At 39.7% G+C, this 24749-nt stretch overlaps 2 pseudogenes; both read right to left on the bottom strand.

Annotated features, from left to right (window-relative positions):
• Positions 1-4908: 4908 nt before the first annotated feature.
• On the bottom strand, positions 4909-6137 carry LOC121488799 (annotated as a pseudogene).
• Positions 6138-10134: 3997 nt separating this feature from the next.
• On the bottom strand, positions 10135-11071 carry LOC121488798 (annotated as a pseudogene).
• Between the last annotated feature and the right edge of the window lie 13678 nt (positions 11072-24749).

Here is a 24749-nt window from a genome sequence, read left to right as displayed (position 1 = left end):
TTTCCTCTCATTTTACCTAGAGACAGCTGCAGAAGTTAGATGGATGGTTCCTAGGACCACTGCAGAGCTCTCTAGACTTTTAGAGAAGTCTAAAATAAATAATATTTATGAAATTAAACAAAAAATACAGACTAGATCAAGTCATAGGTATAAAAAGCCATTACAAAGATAAACAGCATCTCCAAAGATAGGAGAGAAATAACTAAAGATGCCATCATGTCTTCTGGTCAAAGTCAAGGAAGGATGGGAACTGAGTGTCAGTGGGAATTCAGAGGCTTGCAATGGTGATATATAGTCAGAGACTTCTGTACAGACCCAGAAGTACAGTCTCAGGAAGGGAGGAGCACTCCTTTTCAATGCAAGAGTAACCCATGCTCCTGAGAAAGAGGTAGCCAGCTCTCTGAATTCCCAGCTCAAGGAACAGTTGTCATGTGTTATTGCAGACTCCTGAGAATACACTCCAGACAGAGACACTATTGTAAGGTAGGATTTGGGTTCAAATCCCTAAATCGTAAGGTAGGATTTGGGTTCAAATCCCCAAATTGTAAGGTAGGATTTATGTTCAAAATCCCATGTGCAATTGTCTTCCTTACTGAGTAGAACCAAATCATGCAGGCCTAGATAAACAGGATTTTTCAAATTGTGCTCCAGGATTTTGTACAGTTAATCTCACAGGCTGCCTTAGGGAGTGTAAGAAAGTTGAGCAAGCAGAGCCTCCCCCTTTACCTCATTAAATTCCCGTCCGAGTAGCTCACTTTCATCTGTATATTACTCTGGAGTTCTGTGTAGAATCTCCTGGGGACAGATTCTGCTACTAAAAAAATGTAAAAAAACTCACTGACATTGATAACTCTAACTACATTGTGCCCCTTGGATTCTTCCCTAGGGCTCGACCTTGGTCCCAGGTGGCCTCCAGTGCAAGTCCCTTGGTATCTTATAGCTATGACATAGACCTCTTAGAGATTGCCTAGGGAAGGAAAAGCACAAGGCCATAAAATCTCAGAAATTCAGAAATACCCAATCAAAAAGTAGGCATATTGTGCAGAAGGCAGGGGTGTTTTACTTCTTGACCCTTTCCAGTGAAGACCAACCTATAGATCATCACCAAGAATGGACCCCTTCCTCCAGTGGAGCATTAGAAAGTACATGAGGCTGCTTTTGGCTGTTATAATATTGTGGAGTATCATTTTAATCCTTAGTAGGGGCCACGGATGCTAAGTTTCTGTAATATGTGGGACAGTTCTATGTAATGAAGTTGTACCTTCCCACCAGAATGCCAGTACCCGTGACATACTCTCCAACATAGCAAAATCACAGGAAATGCCTAGAATTCTTCCAAGAGGTTAGAGATCATAGATATTTGTCTCTTATATAAGTGGGTATATCGTACTGTCAACACATAAGAACATTATACATACAATTGAATCACCATTTTCTAATTCCATATTTTCTGATTATTATTTGGAAACCCATATGGATCTGCTGATGACTGTTCCATTCCCCACATCAGGTATTGACTCACTGTGAATTAATACATTAGCCATCCAGTTCTTCAGTATTGATATATCATGGACTTGGGTTAATGTGCATTGGTCCATGAGACAGATCTGTTCTCAGACACAAAGGACTCCTACATGACAGATAACCCACAAGGCTTAAGGCCTACTGGTCTCTCCTTACAACATCCCTGCCTCAACATGAACTTCCTTTCAAACTATGGCATAAACATTTCTCTTGAAGAAAGTACTTAGACAAAAGCAGATTCAAAATTGAATTCTGGGGATCCCTGGGTGGTTCAGTGGTTTTAGCGCCTGCCTTTAGCCCAGGGCATGGTCCTGGGGTCCCAGGATTGAGTCCCACATCGGGCTCCCTGCATGAGCCTGCTTCTCCCTCTGCCTGTATCTCTGCCTCTCTCTCTCTCTCTCTCTGTGTCTCTCATAAATAAATAAATAAAATATTTTTTTTTTAAAAAAAGGATGGCATCAGAACACAGCACTGACCACATAATATTAAACAGCCTACCACTGGTGAGGGCCTGATAAGTATCACCAAATGATTATTAACTCCCTACATACTCTCTTGTGTGTAGGACGTTATATGTTAGGAACAAAAATGCAAATACTTTTATATAAGATTTTTCTCTAGCATTCCATTAAGCATTAATAAGCTTCTCTCTCTTTTTTTGCTTTTATGTAACTTATGAGAATTTTATACAATATGACTAACTCATAAAATTTTAATAAAATTGGCCACATGGCTAAAAATATCACCTGTTACTGTAATTATAAAGGCAACTTTCTGTTTCAGAGTTGAACCAAGTAGAATTAGAAAAAATAGCCTCTTCAAGAAAAGTTATTTGTTTACTAATTTAGTGTGTAATGGGAAGGATTGCCCTTAATTCAATAGTCTAACCCAGGGTTGAAGTGAATGTAAAAGATTTGGAAGATTTTAGTCCTTTTTCCTGGGAATTTGGTATTCTGTGGCAAATAAAACTTAGATATTTCTTCTTGAATGGTAAGAAGTCATTACCAGCATTTAATGTTATCCAGAATAAAAAAAAAAGTCAAAGAAGTGAGTATTTGCAAAATTTACACTGATGAACCATATTTATCCCATTTTCTTATTTTTGTTACATCCTACCATATATTTCCAATGTGAAAAAAATGCAAGGTCTAAAAATAACAACTTAATAATAACTGACATTTTTAAAATGTTGGATGTGAACATGGCACACTTGCCAAATGCTTTACAGATTGCAGAGTGCCCGGTGAGATGTATTAGTTCTTTTAATCCAGAGAAGCCTGCAGAAGAGTGTTTCCAGATGGAAGTAGCAGATTCCTTAGAGTAGATTTTTCTTGGGGAGGGTTCCATTTCCCAGACTTTTGAAGTTATGCAAATGTTTGGGGAGCAAATAGTAACCTTTTTTTTTTTTTTTAATTTTATTTTTTGGAGGAAGGATGCAACAAAACCTTCTGTGACCTGACAAAGGCGTTTCCTCCAACCCTGGCACTAGGAAAAATTTAGTAAATTTACTTAGAGAATAATGTTCCTTTGGGGAGAAATAAGCATAGGACCCCAAACTACTTTTGAGGTTTAACTCTACATAAACTTCTACAGTGAATGGAAATGGCACAAACTGAGATTTTTCAGGTATGAAAAGACACCAAGGACCCCCAAAGAGCAGTTTGGCTTGAAAGAAGGGGGCATGGAATGGCAACCTGGTTCAATATCAGACCGGGCCACCTTTGTACAGACGTGACCTCAAAAGACCTTGATCGTGCTTAGTCATTGGATTCAGAAACCTCCTGGAAAACCCCTTTAGTTGATATGGCACATGCTCAGCTCTCCAAAGCCATCTGTATGGATTGAGTAAGGGAATGAGAGGTTTTGAGAGGATAATTACAAACACTTGTCCTGCCTTTGCAAATATTGATCTAGGTTTCAACAGAGACTTGTAGGCACAATTTCTATTCTGCTTTTAAGCTAGATTGAAGTAGATCTGAGGGTGACTTAGGAGTAACCTAGGTTCAGTTTTACTGAGGTCAAGCCCCTCTTCTTCCATGAATAAAGAAACTCACAATGGTACCAGGGTTGCCATTTACACATATCCAGAATGGGTAGCACACAACCACACAGAATAATGTCTTCATTGATCACTAAGGGAATGGTTCTGTTGATGGTGCAGATTGTATATAATTCACTACATTTCCAAAATTATATAATATTATACATGCACACACACCTCACAGAAATTTCTAATAAAAAAAAAGGAGTAACAATTACTTCTCGGTCTCCTGGATGTACCGTGTGTTAGGTCACCATGATCACCTGTGAGTCATGGCTAGTAGTGGGCCTAAGACAAAGATTCAGTTTGCACGCCTCCCTTCTCCCTTCTTGTTCTTCCAAGCCCTGGTCCTCTTCCTCAAGCTTATCAATAACAGCAGTGTCTAGGGAATGTGGACCCTGCTGTCTGCTGACAGTTTGTGCTATCACTTAGATAATAGGCCTCAGTAGCCTGTTGGGGATCCTCTCCTCTCTTCACACAGCCAGGCTTTGAGGTGGCATTTCTGTCACATGGAGACAGAGGCAATTAAACTGACAGTGGCTTATTAGTGCCACTTAGTTCAGGAACAATGAATTTGAGGCCCTAAGAGAGAATCTACTTTCTTTGAGATGGACTTGATGACTTCCAGACGTCACGTCTATGTCACTTCAGCAGTAATGAAGAAGAAAATGCAGCTGCAGATCAGACTTTGGAAGATATGACATCTGAACATGTGTGCTCTCTGGTGCTTCAGACATCCACGAGACAGAGCTGAGTCCCCACAGAGCCTACCACTGGTGAGGGCCTGATAAGTATCACCAAATGATTATTAACTCCCCCTGCAATGGCTTTTCATTGCTCTTGGGACAAAGCTCAAAATACCTAACATGATCTATTACGCTCTGTCTTATCTAGGCCCATTTACCCTTCTGGCCTTCTCTCTTTCCATCCTCCCGCCTGCTATACATAGAGTCCATAACAGGCCACTATTCAAAAGATTCAAATATTGAGTAGATCTTAACCAAAATTTTAGCAGAGAGGTGTGTTCATATGCATGTGTCCTTGTGCATGTCTAAATTGACAAATTGACATGCTGATCCAAAATGCATATGAAATGTAAATGACCAGAAATAGCAAGTTGGAGTCAGTCTTGACAAAGAACAAAGCTGGAGGAGGCGTTGTACCCCCTATCAGGACATATTATAAAGTGATAGCAACAGCGTTGCACCAGCATAATCATAAACAAATAGGCTAATGGAACAGAAATAAGGAGTCTAGAAAGAGACACACATATATATGGATACAAATGATTACAAAAATCATGCTCCAGGGCAGTGCAGGAAAGCAACACAAGTGTTGCTAAATTTTTTTTTAAATTAATAAATTTTTATTTAAGATATTTGACATGTGATTCCTTCGGCCACCAATCACCATAGTTCCACCAAAGCCAGAGTGATGATCTTCAAAATAGCACTTTTAAAACAAACTTTTGTTCAATCCACAGCCGTCACTGTCCAGAGGTCTTCCTGGATCTCCACTTGAATATGGACATACTTCAAAAACTCCCCACTGTAATCTTTGAGGTCCTATTTCTTTAGAGCCCCACTTAGGGTCTAAACAGATAAATGATCTTCCTGGTTCTCAAACATCCTCTAAACATGAATGAGTTCAAATCGTATTCACCCCTAAACTATCACACCCTAGAACTGTACAGATTGTTGGGATACGCCAATACCTTTAAGTCCAGACACTGTTTTCAAGTGAAAAGCCTTAATATTCATATTCCTATCTCTTCCTTTTCAGACCATTGTATCCTCTGTCCCATGTTTTTGGATTTTGATGCTCTCTTTTTAGACGAAGCAGCTTCTTCAGTATATTCCTCTTGTCCTAAATACAGATTCATTTTCTTTGGTATTTCAGAACTTACTATGAATTCATTATTGTCCACCAATTTGATATCACACCCATCATCATTTTCAAGAGTTGTTGCAGCCTCTTCCACTGTTTCTGACTCTTCAATAGGAGAGAGAGATCCATCATCATCCAAGTATTTCTATCTACGACTGTCAAGATCTTCCCTTTTTAAATCTTCACCAACATTCATTTGTTTCAAGGATTCCTTGAGATAGTATTCATACTTCAATTTTTCAAGGTAGTTGAAAAATCCTCTTGCCATCGCTTGCTCAAAGCTTAAAATCTTTCTCCATGGTAATGGCTTTTTTACATTCTCAGATTCTAAAAATGGGAACCCAGATCCTTTGCCTTTAACTTGTTTCTTATTTATTTGGGAGCGTCTAGTGGTTTTTCTTCCTTCTGGTCTTCCCCCTTGGTCTTTCTTTTGGCTTATATTTCCTCTTTTTACGTTTCTTTTTTTTGAATCTTTCAAAAATAGCTTTTAAAGTCAGTGGTCTTGGTTCAAAAGAGGAGTCACTAGATGAATCCCTTGCTTCAACACCTCCAGATGAACAAACTTTCTAATAGGGTTTCTTTGCCCCTGTTTTGGTGAGTAAGGGACACACTGAGTCTTAAATAAGCTGCTACCAGAAGAATTATCACTTTCATTGTCAATTTCTACAGCTGAATTATATGCCATTACAGGTTGAGAAAATTTGTTACTTATTCTCCCCCAAGTCCTTTCCAAATTGTATTCACCACTTGTTTGCTTCAGAGTTCTCAGCAACCACGCCAAAGGAAAGGAAGTGTTGCTAAATTAGTTGCATATCTATACAGGAGAAAATAAACTGAATCCATACCTCAAACTATACACTTAGAGTTTATACAACAAACCATACAAAAACCAGTTCCATAGGAATTGTAGACCTAAATCTGAAGTGAAAAACAATAAAAACTTTTAGAGGAAAACATGGGGGTAAACAAAAATTCCTTCAATAGGACACAAAAAAGTACCAGATACAAAAAACCAAAACCGAAACCAAAACACTTCTGCTTATCAAACAACACCATTAAGCTAGTGAAAAGGCAAGCCGCTCAGCAGGAAATATTTGCAATACAAATAAATGCCTGGCAAGAGTCATAGAATATATGACTTCTGTAATTCAATAAGAGAGAGATACACAAAACAATAGAGAAATGAGTACGAGATTGAGACCCCTTAAAAAGAGAATACGGAAATGTATGAAAAGGTACTCAATAGTCACCAGAGAGGGGCAGCCTGGGCTTAGCTGGTGTTAGCTGGTTAGCACTGCCTTCAGCCCAGGGCCTGATCCTGGAGACACGGGATTGAGTCCCACGTCAGGTTCCCTGCTTGGAGTCTGCTTTTCCCTCTGCCTGTGTCTCTGCTTCTCTCTCTCTCTCTCTCTGTGTCTCTCATAAATAAATAAATAAAATATTTTTTTTTTTAAAAAAGGATGGCATCAGAACACAGCACTGACCACATAATATTAAACAGCCTACCACTGGTGAGGGCCTGATAAGTATCACCAAATGATTATTAACTCCCTACATACTCTCTTGTGTGTAGGACGTTATATGTTAGGAACAAAAATGCAAATACTTTTATATAAGATTTTTCTCTAGCATTCCATTAAGCATTAATAAGCTTCTCTCTCTTTTTTTGCTTTTATGTAACTTATGAGAATTTTATACAATATGACTAACTCATAAAATTTTAATAAAATTGGCCACATGGCTAAAAATATCACCTGTTACTGTAATTATAAAGGCAACTTTCTGTTTCAGAGTTGAACCAAGTAGAATTAGAAAAAATAGCCTCTTCAAGAAAAGTTATTTGTTTACTAATTTAGTGTGTAATGGGAAGGATTGCCCTTAATTCAATAGTCTAACCCAGGGTTGAAGTGAATGTAAAAGATTTGGAAGATTTTAGTCCTTTTTCCTGGGAATTTGGTATTCTGTGGCAAATAAAACTTAGATATTTCTTCTTGAATGGTAAGAAGTCATTACCAGCATTTAATGTTATCCAGAATAAAAAAAAAAGTCAAAGAAGTATTTGCAAAATTTACACTGATGAACCATATTTATCCCATTTTCTTATTTTTGTTACATCCTACCATATATTTCCAATGTGAAAAAAATGCAAGGTCTAAAAATAACAACTTAATAATAACTGACATTTTTAAAATGTTGGATGTGAACATGGCACACTTGCCAAATGCTTTACAGATTGCAGAGTGCCCGGTGAGATGTATTAGTTCTTTTAATCCAGAGAAGCCTGCAGAAGAGTGTTTCCAGATGGAAGTAGCAGATTCCTTAGAGTAGATTTTTCTTGGGGAGGGTTCCATTTCCCAGACTTTTGAAGTTATGCAAATGTTTGGGGAGCAAATAGTAACCTTTTTTTTTTTTTTTTAATTTTATTTTTTGGAGGAAGGATGCAACAAAACCTTCTGTGACCTGACAAAGGCGTTTCCTCCAACCCTGGCACTAGGAAAAATTTAGTAAATTTACTTAGAGAATAATGTTCCTTTGGGGAGAAATAAGCATAGGACCCCAAACTACTTTTGAGGTTTAACTCTACATAAACTTCTACAGTGAATGGAAATGGCACAAACTGAGATTTTTCAGGTATGAAAAGACACCAAGGACCCCCAAAGAGCAGTTTGGCTTGAAAGAAGGGGGCATGGAATGGCAACCTGGTTCAATATCAGACCGGGCCACCTTTGTACAGACGTGACCTCAAAAGACCTTGATCGTGCTTAGTCATTGGATTCAGAAACCTCCTGGAAAACCCCTTTAGTTGATATGGCACATGCTCAGCTCTCCAAAGCCATCTGTATGGATTGAGTAAGGGAATGAGAGGTTTTGAGAGGATAATTACAAACACTTGTCCTGCCTTTGCAAATATTGATCTAGGTTTCAACAGAGACTTGTAGGCACAATTTCTATTCTGCTTTTAAGCTAGATTGAAGTAGATCTGAGGGTGACTTAGGAGTAACCTAGGTTCAGTTTTACTGAGGTCAAGCCCCTCTTCTTCCATGAATAAAGAAACTCACAATGGTACCAGGGTTGCCATTTACACATATCCAGAATGGGTAGCACACAACCACACAGAATAATGTCTTCATTGATCACTAAGGGAATGGTTCTGTTGATGGTGCAGATTGTATATAATTCACTACATTTCCAAAATTATATAATATTATACATGCACACACACCTCACAGAAATTTCTAATAAAAAAAAAGGAGTAACAATTACTTCTCGGTCTCCTGGATGTACCGTGTGTTAGGTCACCATGATCACCTGTGAGTCATGGCTAGTAGTGGGCCTAAGACAAAGATTCAGTTTGCACGCCTCCCTTCTCCCTTCTTGTTCTTCCAAGCCCTGGTCCTCTTCCTCAAGCTTATCAATAACAGCAGTGTCTAGGGAATGTGGACCCTGCTGTCTGCTGACAGTTTGTGCTATCACTTAGATAATAGGCCTCAGTAGCCTGTTGGGGATCCTCTCCTCTCTTCACACAGCCAGGCTTTGAGGTGGCATTTCTGTCACATGGAGACAGAGGCAATTAAACTGACAGTGGCTTATTAGTGCCACTTAGTTCAGGAACAATGAATTTGAGGCCCTAAGAGAGAATCTACTTTCTTTGAGATGGACTTGATGACTTCCAGACGTCACGTCTATGTCACTTCAGCAGTAATGAAGAAGAAAATGCAGCTGCAGATCAGACTTTGGAAGATATGACATCTGAACATGTGTGCTCTCTGGTGCTTCAGACATCCACGAGACAGAGCTGAGTCCCCACAGAGCCTACCACTGGTGAGGGCCTGATAAGTATCACCAAATGATTATTAACTCCCCCTGCAATGGCTTTTCATTGCTCTTGGGACAAAGCTCAAAATACCTAACATGATCTATTACGCTCTGTCTTATCTAGGCCCATTTACCCTTCTGGCCTTCTCTCTTTCCATCCTCCCGCCTGCTATACATAGAGTCCATAACAGGCCACTATTCAAAAGATTCAAATATTGAGTAGATCTTAACCAAAATTTTAGCAGAGAGGTGTGTTCATATGCATGTGTCCTTGTGCATGTCTAAATTGACAAATTGACATGCTGATCCAAAATGCATATGAAATGTAAATGACCAGAAATAGCAAGTTGGAGTCAGTCTTGACAAAGAACAAAGCTGGAGGAGGCGTTGTACCCCCTATCAGGACATATTATAAAGTGATAGCAACAGCGTTGCACCAGCATAATCATAAACAAATAGGCTAATGGAACAGAAATAAGGAGTCTAGAAAGAGACACACATATATATGGATACAAATGATTACAAAAATCATGCTCCAGGGCAGTGCAGGAAAGCAACACAAGTGTTGCTAAATTTTTTTTTAAATTAATAAATTTTTATTTAAGATATTTGACATGTGATTCCTTCGGCCATCAATCACCATAGTTCCACCAAAGCCAGAGTGATGATCTTCAAAATAGCACTTTTAAAACAAACTTTTGTTCAATCCACAGCTGTCACTGTCCAGAGGTCTTCCTGGATCTCCACTTGAATATGGACATACTTCAAAAACTCCCCACTGTAATCTTTGAGGTCCTATTTCTTTAGAGCCCCACTTAGGGTCTAAACAGATAAATGATCTTCCTGGTTCTCAAACATCCTCTAAACATGAATGAGTTCAAATCGTATTCACCCCTAAACTATCACACCCTAGAACTGTACAGATTGTTGGGATACGCCAATACCTTTAAGTCCAGACACTGTTTTCAAGTGAAAAGCCTTAATATTCATATTCCTATCTCTTCCTTTTCAGACCATTGTATCCTCTGTCCCATGTTTTTGGATTTTGATGCTCTCTTTTTAGACGAAGCAGCTTCTTCAGTATATTCCTCTTGTCCTAAATACAGATTCATTTTCTTTGGTATTTCAGAACTTACTATGAATTCATTATTGTCCACCAATTTGATATCACACCCATCATCATTTTCAAGAGTTGTTGCAGCCTCTTCCACTGTTTCTGACTCTTCAATAGGAGAGAGAGATCCATCATCATCCAAGTATTTCTATCTACGACTGTCAAGATCTTCCCTTTTTAAATCTTCACCAACATTCATTTGTTTCAAGGATTCCTTGAGATAGTATTCATACTTCAATTTTTCAAGGTAGCTGAAAAATCCTCTTGCCATCGCTTGCTCAAAGCTTAAAATCTTTCTCCATGGTAATGGCTTTTTTACATTCTCAGATTCTAAAAATGGGAACCCAGATCCTTTGCCTTTAACTTGTTTCTTATTTATTTGGGAGCGTCTAGTGGTTTTTCTTCCTTCTGGTCTTCCCCCTTGGTCTTTCTTTTGGCTTATATTTCCTCTTTTTACGTTTCTTTTTTTTTGAATCTTTCAAAAATAGCTTTTAAAGTCAGTGGTCTTGGTTCAAAAGAGGAGTCACTAGATGAATCCCTTGCTTCAACACCTCCAGATGAACAAACTTTCTAATAGGGTTTCTTTGCCCCTGTTTTGGTGAGTAAGGGACACACTGAGTCTTAAATAAGCTGCTACCAGAAGAATTATCACTTTCATTGTCAATTTCTACAGCTGAATTATATGCCATTACAGGTTGAGAAAATTTGTTACTTATTCTCCCCCAAGTCCTTTCCAAATTGTATTCACCACTTGTTTGCTTCAGAGTTCTCAGCAACCACGCCAAAGGAAAGGAAGTGTTGCTAAATTAGTTGCATATCTATACAGGAGAAAATAAACTGAATCCATACCTCAAACTATACACTTAGAGTTTATACAACAAACCATACAAAAACCAGTTCCATAGGAATTGTAGACCTAAATCTGAAGTGAAAAACAATAAAAACTTTTAGAGGAAAACATGGGGGTAAACAAAAATTCCTTCAATAGGACACAAAAAAGTACCAGATACAAAAAACCAAAACCGAAACCAAAACACTTCTGCTTATCAAACAACACCATTAAGCTAGTGAAAAGGCAAGCCGCTCAGCAGGAAATATTTGCAATACAAATAAATGCCTGGCAAGAGTCATAGAATATATGACTTCTGTAATTCAATAAGAGAGAGATACACAAAACAATAGAGAAATGAGTACGAGATTGAGACCCCTTAAAAAGAGAATACGGAAATGTATGAAAAGGTACTCAATAGTCACCAGAGAGGGGCAGCCTGGGCTTAGCTGGTGTTAGCTGGTTAGCACTGCCTTCAGCCCAGGGCCTGATCCTGGAGACACGGGATTGAGTCCCACGTCAGGTTCCCTGCTTGGAGTCTGCTTTTCCCTCTGCCTGTGTCTCTGCTTCTCTCTCTCTCTCTCTCTGTGTCTCTCATGAATAAATACATTTAAAAAAAATAGTCATCAGAGATATGCAAATTAAAATTTTATTTTTTATTTTTATTTTTTTTTCAAATTAAAATTTTAATGTGATTTCTCTACACACTCACCAGAATGGCTAAAATCAAAACGAGTGATAATACCAAGTCCTGGTGAGAATGTTGCACAAATTGAATTTTTATGTATTGTAGGTGAGAATGTAGATAGAAACAGCCAGGTTAGGAATTGTTCAGTAATATTTATTTAAATATTTGGATTTAAACTGATTATATGCAAGACCTGTGACATTGTAATTGCAGTCCTAGGTGTATATATACTCAGCAGGAATTTCCTACATATGTAGGAAATGTGCATAAGAATATTCACAGCTGTACCGTGTAATAATCGCAAATTAAAAACGACCCAAAATGTCTATCAACAGGAATATGGATTAAATAAATTGTGTTATAATCATACAATTGAACAAGATACACAACACAGTTGAATAAATTACAATTACATAAAACAAAGAGAATGAACCTCATGGTGTTGGGAGAAAGAGGCCAGACAGAATAGTACATGCCACACAGTGCAATCTCTTATAAAAAGTTCTAAAACAGGCAAAACTAATGTATTAGAACTGAGGCCATGTAGTACCTCCTGAGGGGCTAGGAACTCAAAGTAGGCACAGGGCTGTCTGGGAGGATCGAATATTCTGGGCCTTGATCTGGCTGTTGGTTACACAGGTGTATCCAGCTTATTAAAAAAAAAAATCACCAAGCGATACATTTGATTTGTGAACTTTTCTTTATGTATGTAATGTTTGAATAAAATAATTCACTTTTTAAAAATGAAGTTTAGGAAGGAAAGTTCAAAGCTGCTACCTATTCTTGTGTGAGGGAGGCCCCTACTCTTCTAAACTGCAGCCAAGGGAAGCTGCAGGGAGCCCTATTTAAAAGAAAGAAAGAGGGCAGCCAGGGTGGCTCAGCAGTTTAGCACCGTCTTCAGCCCAGGACATGATACTGGAGACCCGGGATCGAGTCCCACGTCAGGCTCCCTTCATGGAGCCTGCTTCTCCCTCTGCCTGTGTCTCTGCCTCTCTCTCTTTTTCTCTCTCTCTCTGTCTGCGTCTCTCATGAATAAATGAATGAAATCTTAAAAAAAAAAAAAATAGAAGTTCAGGGATCCCTGGGTGGCTCAGCAGTTAAGCGTCTGCCTTCAGCTCAGGGTGTGATCTTGGAGTCCCAGGATCGAGCTTGGAGTCCCCACATGCAGCTCCCTTCATGGAGCCTGCTTCTCCCTCTGCCTATGTCTCTCTCTCTCTCTCTGTCTCTCATGAATAAATAAATAAAATCTTAAAAAAAAAAAAAAAAGGAAAAAAAAGAGATCCCTGGAGAGTGATAATTGTTAAGATTGGATAATGGGTACATGTGATTTCATTATATGATTCTAATTATGTATGTATTTTAAATTTTCCATAATAAGTACATTTTTCCCAAAAATCTATATAGGAATATAAATCCTGATTTGCATCCAAATCAAATCGGCAACCACTGCAGTCTCTTCATCCTCTATTACATTAGTTAACCCCCTACGGAAACATTGTCACCAAAGCTTTTTACTTATGCAGGAAAGCTCTCCTCCTGGTCACTTGATTCTGGAGAGTTCCCTCTTGTGTATTCTGTTTTTCTCTCCTTGGAAATAAAGATGTTCGCTATTTTCCCCTGTCAAGATACCCACCAGCCAATGATGTTCTTTTCCATCCTGGTGTCACTACCTAATGAAAGACTGAATGACGAATATAAACTTCAGTCGAGAGCACGTAGAGAAGTAGATAACTAAAGAATATGAGCTGAGAAGAGGAGACTAGATGTCTGGCTAATGAGAGGCCCTAAGCCAAATCAACCGAAAAGGAAATGATTAATTATGGGAGTGTAGCAGTAGAGATGCCCCCAAGCAGTTCAGTGAAGTGAAATGACGTAGGTTAGAGAACAAGATAACAGACTGATTGATTCAGGAATGGGAAAGATATATTTTTAAACATGTATGTCACATACAGATGGCCCTCTTTTTACATATATATAATTTACATATATTATATATATACATATAATGCTTTAAAAGGTCAATAAAGTTATAGATAAAAGCTACAGACTATTTTATTTTCTATACACCAAAATATTCTTCCTAAATCAGGGGGTAGAAACAGAGCTTTACAAAAACTGATTTATTTTTAAAAACCTGGGAGAAAATAGTCACCAATCAAGAAGTCACACACCCCTATATGTAAAAATATCTCTGAGTTAGTTTTACTTTGCAATTACTATTTTTGTATACCTTTCTATACCATTTTTATACCATTTTTATTTATATTCAGGGTTGAACTTTAATTTTTCTCCTCTTCAGCCTGGAGGAAGTGCTGTGCCCTTCCAGGTATGAAATAAAGGGAAGTTTTCCTTTGTCTTGCAATATAATTCTACTCCCCATCTTGCCTCTTCACCAGAGAGAGAATAAGAGAAAGTGGGCTTAATGTCCTCACTAACTAAATCACCACTCTCCAGTTGGAGGCTAGGTAGGCAGCAAAAAATAAACCTTCAAATGTAGCCCAGTCCCTTGGAAATTCTAAACCAGTGTGTAACCCCACCAACCCCAAGCCTCATGCTGCTCCAAAACCCCAGCCACTGTTTTTGAAATATGGCAGGGTGGAGGCTTAATATTATACAGGAATTAGCAAAGTGTCCTTGTTTCTTTGCAATGAGGGAATTCCTTGAAGTTATTAACCAAGAAAAAACTCAAAATATAAAACATGCCTCTGCCTCCTATTTCACTGGTGTCTAGACTTCTAATCACTGGTGCATAGAGTTACAGGACAGCTCAGGATTGGGGCAGTCCAAGAACAGCAAGCCAAGCAACGAGGCTGAACCATTGCCAAGAGAATAAGAAAGGAGCCTCAGGGTTTCTTCAAGGATACTGGGTTCCCTTGTGGCAGTACAATACAAAAGTAATGGTGACTTGTGCTGGGCAGTTTTCAGCATATATTGAGGACTCATCCATATCCATACTTGAAAAATATCCTGAACTTAAAATAAAATACAAGTAATCAATTACACGAGTTGGGGTTGAGATTTTATCTTTTTCTGAAAATAGGAACACTCCTAATATAAAAACATAGGGGCAAGGAGAGCTTGGAATGGCAAGAACAGAATCAAACCGGAAATAGTCCTCTTAACCACACCTGCTAAACCTTTTTAGCCACTTCTTTAGTGTGGAAGAATTGGGTGAAATTAGTGTGAAAATGAACATCAGCTCCTTTATGATATTTTGCTTTTCTGTATATAAGTACTTTAACTGCATAATAGCATGTTCACAAATAGTTTCAATCCACGATGAGTTCTCACACATTCTGAGCTACTTGGTTTTAGTGCTGTAGGGAGAATACTTGGCTATAATTGGCAGCAACAACAGGATCTAGATGTAGCTGCTTCCAGAACTGATGTCATCAACAACCTAGATTCTTTCCACCTTGTGCTCCCATCCTCAGCATTATCAATTTTCATCTTCAAGCTTGTCCCCTTAGGGTCACAGGATGGTGATCTCAGTTTCAAGCATCACTTCTGTATGTGATTATATCCCAAAATAGGATGGCCAATTTCTCCTCGGGTGTCTCTTTTTCTTAGAAATTTTTCTAAGAGTTTCTTAAGATCCTGCCATATGTTATTGGTTAGAACAAAGGCATATGCCTAAAGTGTCAAACTAATCACTCTTGAGGAGAATGGGATTACAGTCCTGGTCTAGACTAATCATGACTTGTCCCTCGGAGCTGGGCCACCTTTCTTATGTGCCAGGCCTCTTAATATCTAAATAAAACTAGGGCTCTATTAACATAAGCAAAGGGAGGATCAGTTGTTGGAATGGCCACAAATGCCTTCTACCTCAATTCATAAATTTCTATAATAAGAAACCTACCAGGTATTACTACAGGTTGATATTGGGACTAGGCATATAAACATTGTCTATAATAATGACAGTCCTGTTTCCCATGGTGTGGCAACCAATACATCGGCACAATGTAAGCAAATCTTTTCTGAGTAGCCATCATGTTCTCGTTATGATAAGGTACAATGATGAAGTCAGTCAACCCTCAAGGAATTTGCAATCTACAGAGTCTGAAGGTATAGTAAAGATTTTTGTCAGCAAAAAAAAACAGTAAGATGAGGCAGATTTTTAAACAAATGTATAAAATAGAATTCACTAAGATGAGAAAGCTTATAGTCTAGGCAGGAGGTGGGATCAATGCTAGCAAATCAATTAGAGAATAATTAGGTAAAGCAGAAATAGTAGATTAGGTTGCTTTGGAATGCTACACTGATGGTACATTTAACTTATTTGAAGAGCCTTTGGAAATTTTTGAGTATAGTCATGACATGACCAGATGCCTCTGTTGAAAAACATGACAGGGACAAGGAAAAAAACAAACCTGTGTCTAGCAGAACCATTGTAGTAAGTATTAAACGTATAATTTATGAAGCACTATAACCTAAATTTGGGTTGTGATAGTGTTTATAGTACAGCATGTTGGCCTTTTGGCTAAGATCAAACGTGGTAGTGGTTATAGAAATAGAGGATGAAAGAGAAATAGATTTTAAAGGAACAACAGTCAGAGTTTCTGCAAAAGACAGAAATCAAGATGAATTCAATAACTAGAACCCAGATGACAAGAAGTACCTTTTAAAAGTCCTCCCAGAGAAGCAGTGGTCCTGACCTGACCCCATGAGGTCGTAGGCAGCATGGAATGGCGTAGAAGGAGCTTCAGAGTGTGGTACCAAGTGTAAACAAAAGAAACTTAACAAAGTCATAACTAAAATAAAGTTAGGTAAAATACCTAACTGAACTGTCAGCCTGAAAATTTAGGCAGAGAGGCTAGATCCAGATAAAAGCCACGAGACAGACCCCAGGGTTATCAGACAGGGAAAGAAGTCACTGACTGTAAAGGCCTGGGGCAGATGTACAATACAAAATCATACAGTAAAAATCAAACTTACGTACGTCAGTAACATAGTAAACTCACAGGGACTAAACTCTTCACTTAAATACTAGAACTATAAGATTTTTTAAAAATCTTATATGTGAACAGTTAACCAGAGAGGTGCCTACAAGATAGGTATGGCAAGGCATAGACCAATCAAAAGAACACATGTGCAAAAAATTAAAAATAGAACTACCGTATGATCCAGCAATTTTACTTTTGGATACATATGTTAAAGAAATGAAATCACTATTGCAAAGAGAGAGCTGTACCCCCTTATTCACTGAAGTATTTTTTGCGATAGCCAAGACATGGAAACAACCTAAGTGCCCAATGACAGATGAATGGATAAAGAAAATGCATTATTTATACACAATGGAGTATTATTCAGCCATTAAAAAAGAGGAAACTGCCATTTGTGACAACATGGATGGATCTTGAGGGCATTATGCTAAGTGAAGTAAGTCAGAAAAAGACAAATACTATATTATCTCATATGTGAAAGCTGAAAAAACAGAACTCATAAAAGCAGAATAGATTGGTGGTTGCCAGGCACCAAGGGGTGGGGGAAATGAGATGTTAGTCAAAGGGGACAAACTTCCAGCTATAAGACGAGTAAGTCCTGGGCTGTAATAGCTGCATGGTGACTACATTAACAATACTGTGTGTCTACTTGAAAGTTGCTAAGAGAGTAGATCTTAAATTTTCTCATCATACACACACACACACACACACACAAATGGTAACTATTTGAGGTGGTGATGGATATGTTAACCTTATTGCAATCCTTTTGCAGTATATATGTATCACATCATCACGTTGTACACCTTAAACTTACACAATGTTATATGTCAGTTATAGCTCAATAAAGCTGGGGAAAGAAAAAAAAAACAAAAGAACACTTTGTAACAACATCAATATCTGACAAAATTTGTTTTAAGGCACAAAGGCATTACTAGGAATAAAAAGAGTAATCGCACAATCGTAATAGGTTTAACTCACCAGAAAGACATAAAAATACAATAGTCATAAAAATGCAAAAATGTGCCAGAATTAAATTTGTTTTCTATATATGTTAAATGAATGCCATTTTTTTTTTTTAATGTGCGAGGTATAAAGTTCAACAAAGCAATGAACTGGCCCCTGTATTCACCACCTGGTTTAAATAATATTGAAAAAGAAATGTACAAATCCACCATCAGGGTAGGAAAGGTTAATACACTCAGTAAATTTTTAAGACAGAACCATCAGTAAGGGCTTAAAAGATGTGGAAAAACACAATTATTGTAGCAAGATTGATCTAATAATCCCACTGTGTATATTTAACCCTTTCTTTCCCACAGTTCCCATAACACAAATCCTGGTCTTCAAATTCTGGACTCTGCCCCTGCCCCAATCAAGAAAACAGCACATAGTTCTACATTCTTGCCTTGGTCCACATTGCGGACCAGCCTCCAAAGGGATGGACTATCTTGACGTGTATTGTCATTTATTTTTCTCTGGTTGTTTTCTCTTTGTTCGTATTATTTGGACTAGGTTATAAACTGATTGATGTCAGAAATATGGTTCCAAATTTAGCAGGATCTCAGCCCAGGACTGAGTTCACAGCAGTTATTTCTTTACTTTGTTCTAATTCAAGAAACATAATTTTAAGAACTTCTTTCAGTTTAAATCCCTTTATTTTAAGATTAAATAAATTTCTTTCCTTTTGCTATCTGCATACTTTATAATATAGATGCACCATAATTCTTCATTCTTCCTTGAGTTGTTTTCAGTTTTTCTGCCACCCAACATGCTGGCGCTTTTTATTTCTGCAGCCTAAGGGAGATTTAGGGGCTTTTTTTTTTTTTTTAACTTTAGAAATTAGTTTTTCATTGTCTTAACTAAAGGGTTATTGTACTTCCCACGAGTAACACAACTGAACAGCCTGCCCTCTGTCTTTGGGGTACTCTTGTACATTTTAACATTTGTCAATCGTTAAAAATGTGGAACCTGGTATGTCATTGTTGCTTTCGTTCACATTTCCATAGTTAAGAGGGCTGCTGAGCCTTTTCATATGTTAACTGTAATGTATACGTCCTTGTCTGTGAGTTATGTATATTCTTTACCCATTTTCCTATTTCTTGTCTCCAAAATACTTCTCCCCAACATACTCCGATAGGTGAGGCAGAAGCGGAGGGGTGGCCAGCGCCTACCCCTTTGGGCCTGTGTTGTTAGAGCTCTGCCTCCAACCTCCCTTTCCCTTTGGCCCTGAAGACATGGATGGGTCCATCTCTCTGAGAAGTTGAATACTCCTGTTAAAAAAAAAAAAGAAGAAGAAGAAGAAAAGAAAAAAAAGAGAGGAGAAAGCACTTCCCTACATCACATAATCCTCTTCGCTCTCTGCGAAGCCTGCTGCTCCTGCTGCACAATTCATGTGGGATTTCTCTTCAACCAAAGAGCCGGCTTAAAACCTACCCGCAGAGACCCCGTGGTCGGGAGTGCCGATGTTCGGGAACCATCTGCTTCGTGTCGTGCTGCTCTATTGAGACACGTGGACTCCTGATAGTCTCACTCGAGGGAAGACAAGCCCCAAGGGTAGCAGCCCAATGACCCGGCTCCCGCCCTCCCCTACGCATGCTTTCATCCCACTTTTCCCCACACGTCCACAACACTGGCCTTTCTCTTCCTCTGCCCTGCACCCCACTTTTTTTTTTAATTAATTTTTATTGGTGTTCAATTTACCAACATACAGAAAAACACCCAGTGCTCATCCCGTCAAGTGTCCACCTCAGTGCCCGTCACCCATTCCCCTCCAACACCCGCCCTCCTCCCCTTCCACCACCCCTAGTTCGTTTCCCCGAGTTAGGAGTCTTTATGTTCTGTCTCCCTTTCTGATATTTCCCAACATTTCTTCTCCCTTCCTTTATATTCCCTTTCACTATTATTTATATTCCCCAAATGAATGAGAACATACACTGTTTGTCCTTCTCCGATTGACTTACTTCACTCAGCATAATACCCTCCAGTTCCATCCACGTTGAAGCAAATGGTGGGTATTTGTCGTTTCTAATGGCTGAGTAATATTCCATTGTATACATAAACCACATCTTCTTTATCCATTCATCTTTCGATGGACACCGAGGCTCCTTCCACAGTTTGGCTATTGTGGACATTGCTGCTAGAAACATCGGGGTGCAGGTGTCCCGACGTTTCATTGCATCTGAATCTTTGGGGTAAATCCCCAACAGTGCAATTGCTGGGTCGTAGGGCAAGTCTATTTTTAACTCTTTGAGGAACCTCCACACAGTTTTCCAGAGTGGCTGCACCAGTTCACATTCCCACCAACAGTGTAAGAGGGTTCCCTTTTCTCCGCATCCTCTCCAACATTTGTTGTTTCCTGCCTTGTTAATTTTCCCCATTCTCACTGGTGTGAGGTGGTATCTCATTGTGGTTTTGATTTGTATTTCCCTGATGGCAAGTGATGCAGAGCATTTTCTCATGTGCTTGTTGGCCATGTCCATGTCTTCCTCTGTGAGATTTCTCTTCATGTCTTTTGCCCATTTCATGATTGGATTGTTTGTTTCTTTGGTGTTGAGTTTAATAAGTTCTTTATAGATTTTGGAAACTAGCCCTTTATCTGATATGTCGTTTGCAAATATCTTCTCCCATTCTGTAGGTTGTCTTTGAGTTTTGTTGACTGTATCCTTTGCTGTGCAAAAGCTTCTTATCTTGATGAAGTCCCAATAGTTCATTTTTGCTTTTGTTTCTTTTGCCTTTGTGGAGGTATCTTGCAAGAAGTTACTGTGGCCGAGTTCAAAAAGGGTGTTGCCTGTGTTCTCCTCTAGGATTTTGATGGACTCTTGTCTCACATTTAGATCTCTCATCCATTTTGAGTTTATCTTTGTGTATGGTGAAAGAGAGTGGTCCAGTTTCATTCTTCTGCATGTGGATGTCCAATTTTCCCAACACCATTTATTGAAGAGACTGTCTTTCTTCCAATGGATAGTCTTTCCTCCTTTATCGAATATTAGATGACCATACATTGCAGGGTCCACTTCTGGGTTCTCTATTCTGTTCCATTGATCTATGTGTCTGTTTTTGTGCCAGTACCACACTGTCTTGATGACCACAGCTTTGTAGTACAACCTGAAATCTGGCATTGTGATGCCCCCAGCTATGGTTTTCTTTTTTAAAATTCCCCTGGCTATTCGGGGTCTTTTCTGATTCCACACAAATCTTAAAATAATTTGTTCTAACTCTCCGAAGAAAGTCCATGGTATTTTGATAGGGATTGCATTAAACGTGTAAATTGCCCTGGGTAACATTGACATTTTCACAATATTAATTCTTCCAATCCATGAGCATGGAATATTTTTCCATCTCTTTGTGTCTTCCTCAATTTCTTTCAGAAGTGTTCTATAGTTTTTAGGGTATAGATCCTTCACCTCTTTGGTTAGGTTTATTCCTAGGTATCTTATGCTTTTGGGTGCAATTGTAAATGGGATTGCACCCCACTTTTCATACTTCACATTGCTAACGGCAGGGAGCTTCCCGCTGGTTTGTAAAAGGTGGGAAACCCATGGGAAAGAAACCTCATCCCGCCAGGTGCCGCAGATGCACCTGCCGCAGGCTTTCCCACCGAGGGAGCGGAGTGAGCCGGAGGCTGCGGGAGGCGGGCCCGCGGGTTGGGGGTGGGGGCAGCCGTCCGCCTTGATGAGGATGCCACCCTGGCCAGCGCCTGGCCTCTCTCCTGCAGACGCAGGACCCTTGATACACGCTCCGCTGCTTTTTGTCTTCAAGGCCTACAGTTAGAGACCTGCGCGTGCAGGTGGTTGCGGTGCAGGGAGGTCGTGGAAACCTAGCCGCCAGCCTCCCCACTCCAGCCCACCGCTCGCCCTCCGTCCCCCCCTCCATCTGGCCCTGTCAGAGTCTCCAGAAAGGCTTCGGCGGCACGTCCAGTGCAGCAGTTACTCTTTGTCTCTTCTCATTTCCCACGCGTGGTGGCAGCGTATCCTCGGATCCTCAGAAGCCCTCGGGAGGCTCCCCCACGAGGATGGCAGGATGCGCTCCCATAGTTCAGCCCACACCGAGACCGGCTGCAAAGGTCGCCTGGTAGCTGCGTTTGAGCAAATATTAATTTCTCCGGGAGCAGATTTTTAAATATAAAGCATATCCTGAGAATCGAGTTTGGGTTTAGGAGACTTCTTTTTCTTGCATCTAAGATGTATTTTGTATTTTGTCTCAAAGGAAGATGACTCCCTGAGCAGTTCCTTTTCCCTTCCCACTCTTAAGAGCTCTATTGAGGTATAATTCACCCAGCACACTCATCCATTTTAATTAAGCGTGCGATTTAAAGAGTTTGGGTGAACCTACACAGTTGGGCGGCCATCACCCCAACCGAGTTTTAGAACAACCGTGTCCCCTCAAGACTTCTCTGTCTGTAGCTTGGAGTTGAAGCCGGTATCCACCTCTAGCCCAGGCAACAGTTGATCTGCTTTAGGTCTCTATAGTTTGCCTTTTCTAGAAATTCCACGTAAATGGAATCACACAGTATGTGGTCCTTTGTCTCTTCTTTGACTTGGCATAATGTCTTGGAGATTCATCCACATTGTTGCTTGTATCAGTATTTTGTTCTTTTTTTTTTTTTTTTGATGGCTGGATAGTATTCCATTGTGTGGATATGCTACATTTATTTTCTTTATCCATCTACCAGCTGGTGGACATTTGGGTTGTGTCCAGTATTTGTCTATGGTGTCCCCACTGTGAACGTTTGCATATATGTCTTTTGGTGGGCATATGTTTTCTTTTCTCTTGGCTAAATTTCCAGATAGTAGAACTTCTGGGTCATATGATACAGTAAATGTATGTTTAAAACACTCTAAAACACTGCCAAACTTCAAGCAAATTCTTTTTTTTTCCCAAATTCTTTTTTTTTAAATTTTATCCATTTTTGTTTTAATTTTTATTTATTTATGATAGTCACAGAGAGAGAGAGAGAGAACGAGAGAGAGAGAGGCAGAGACACAGGCAGAGGAAGAAGCAGGCTCCATGCACCGGGAGCCTGATGTGGGATTCGAGCCCGGGTCTCCAGGATCGCGCCCTGGGCCAAAGGCAGGCGCCAAACCGCTGCGCCACCCAGGGATCCCTTTTTCCCAAATTCTTAAAGAAAATATTTACTTCTGATTCTCCAGGTTGCCGTGAAATGACCCAACCTAACAGAATAAATCAAAATTCTGAGCATCATTTGGCAAAATTGTTAGCAATGAAATCATGGGGAATAAAAGTAATAGAACTAAGGAAAGGGAATACTCTTAAATCCTGTTCCATTTCTATTCTCTTTAGCCAAAAGGCCTCCTTTAGAATTCTGCTAAGGACAACAACAAAAGTAAAGAATTACCCCTGGCTATTAGTCCTTTCATCTCCTCTTCCCTTATGCTGCCTCCGTGGGCTGCAGCTGAAGGTGACATTTTCAGATTTCTTCGGCTAGAGAACTCAGCTGAGCATCCTGAAGGGGCAGAAACAGAGGATCCCAAGGTGCACCAGCCTTAGTAATCGTACACCACTAGCAGGGTAGAAGCTGCTAGAAGGTGCTTCATCAATAGATCACTGAGGGGCTTTCTGGGGCTCGACCTCCACCAGCCCCGTGAATGCATGCAAAGTGAGAGGCCATAATTTCCCTGATATTATAGTAACTGCGGATTCTGGATCCCTGGGATCTAGACTCTGCCCTGGTGGTTTGGGATAAGAAAAACACAGCCACAGACAGAGAAGAGATTTTTCAGTTCCAGTTCTGCTACTTACAAGTTTTATGATCTTAAACAAATTGTTCATATTAATAATTTGCAGTTTTTGTCTCATGGGGTTTTTGTGAGAATTAACTAGGATACTAATAGAATGTGTATTGTGTAAATTCTTTGATGGCAGGGAATCTTTATATGGATCCCAGGAGCATAGAACCGTGCCAGATGCTTCGTAGATGTTCAAGAAATATTTATAGAATACCTAAAGTATTTAGCATAATACCTGGAGAGATTATTTATTTATTCACTGACTCAACCTTCTGTTTAATATTTATTGAGCACCTACTATATGTTTGTCAAGAGCTAAGCTGAACTGCCAAGTACCAGGGTAGCTGATTAAGACAGCAAGTCAAAATAAAACAGTGAAACCTTGAATCACTGTGCTAGGATAAGCAAGAGGTTACACTAGAGAAAACACCACTTTCCTCACTGTTCCATTTTCCCCCGTGGAATGACATCAGTGAGGGTTAGATCAGATCAGACATGGAATACTGTCTGACTCCCAAGAGAGTCCGGGCCAAAAGATTCCTGCCCTCTTATGGACCTGGTGGCCACGGGGCTGGCAAGGAGGAAACAGAGGGGAAAGAGCTAGAAGTAAAAAAGTACTCTACTGAGTAGAATAGGGAAAAGTAGAGTCCTCGAGTTATCTCTCCCCCACCCCTCACTGGGCAATCTCTGCAGAGACCCCTGAGAAGACCTCTGTGTCAGGGCCCCATAAATAAAGAGACCTGCAAATGGAGATCACCTGCTAGGAATAACAGGTATGTGTCAGAGCATGAGCAGCCGGGTGGCCAGGGGGCCTGTGAACTTGACTGCACTCCCATCAGAAAATGCAGCACACAGGTATGCCCCCAGACTCATGTGGGGAGGACGACTTTTCTCCATAAGGCCTGCCAGATGGAGAAATGTCTATGAATGGGCCAGAAAAATCATACACGGGTTTTGGGCCAGGAGCCAATCTCCTCAAAGTTGCTTTTGGAGTAGAAATGGTCTCTGTCCTCACAAAAGCATGTGGACTGTTGAGTATGCAGGCTGTGAACAGGTAAACAAATACTACATAATTGGCAAATTATGACGAAAGCCCTGGTGTCTTTTGGGATGGGGACCACGGTCCAGAGAGAGAGAATAATGTCCCTGCATTAGCCTGAG

This window comes from Vulpes lagopus, chromosome 4 (assembly GCF_018345385.1).
Source record: "Vulpes lagopus strain Blue_001 chromosome 4, ASM1834538v1, whole genome shotgun sequence".
Lineage (NCBI taxonomy): Eukaryota > Metazoa > Chordata > Mammalia > Carnivora > Canidae > Vulpes > Vulpes lagopus.
This window is presented reverse-complemented; position numbering and strand designations above follow the sequence as displayed.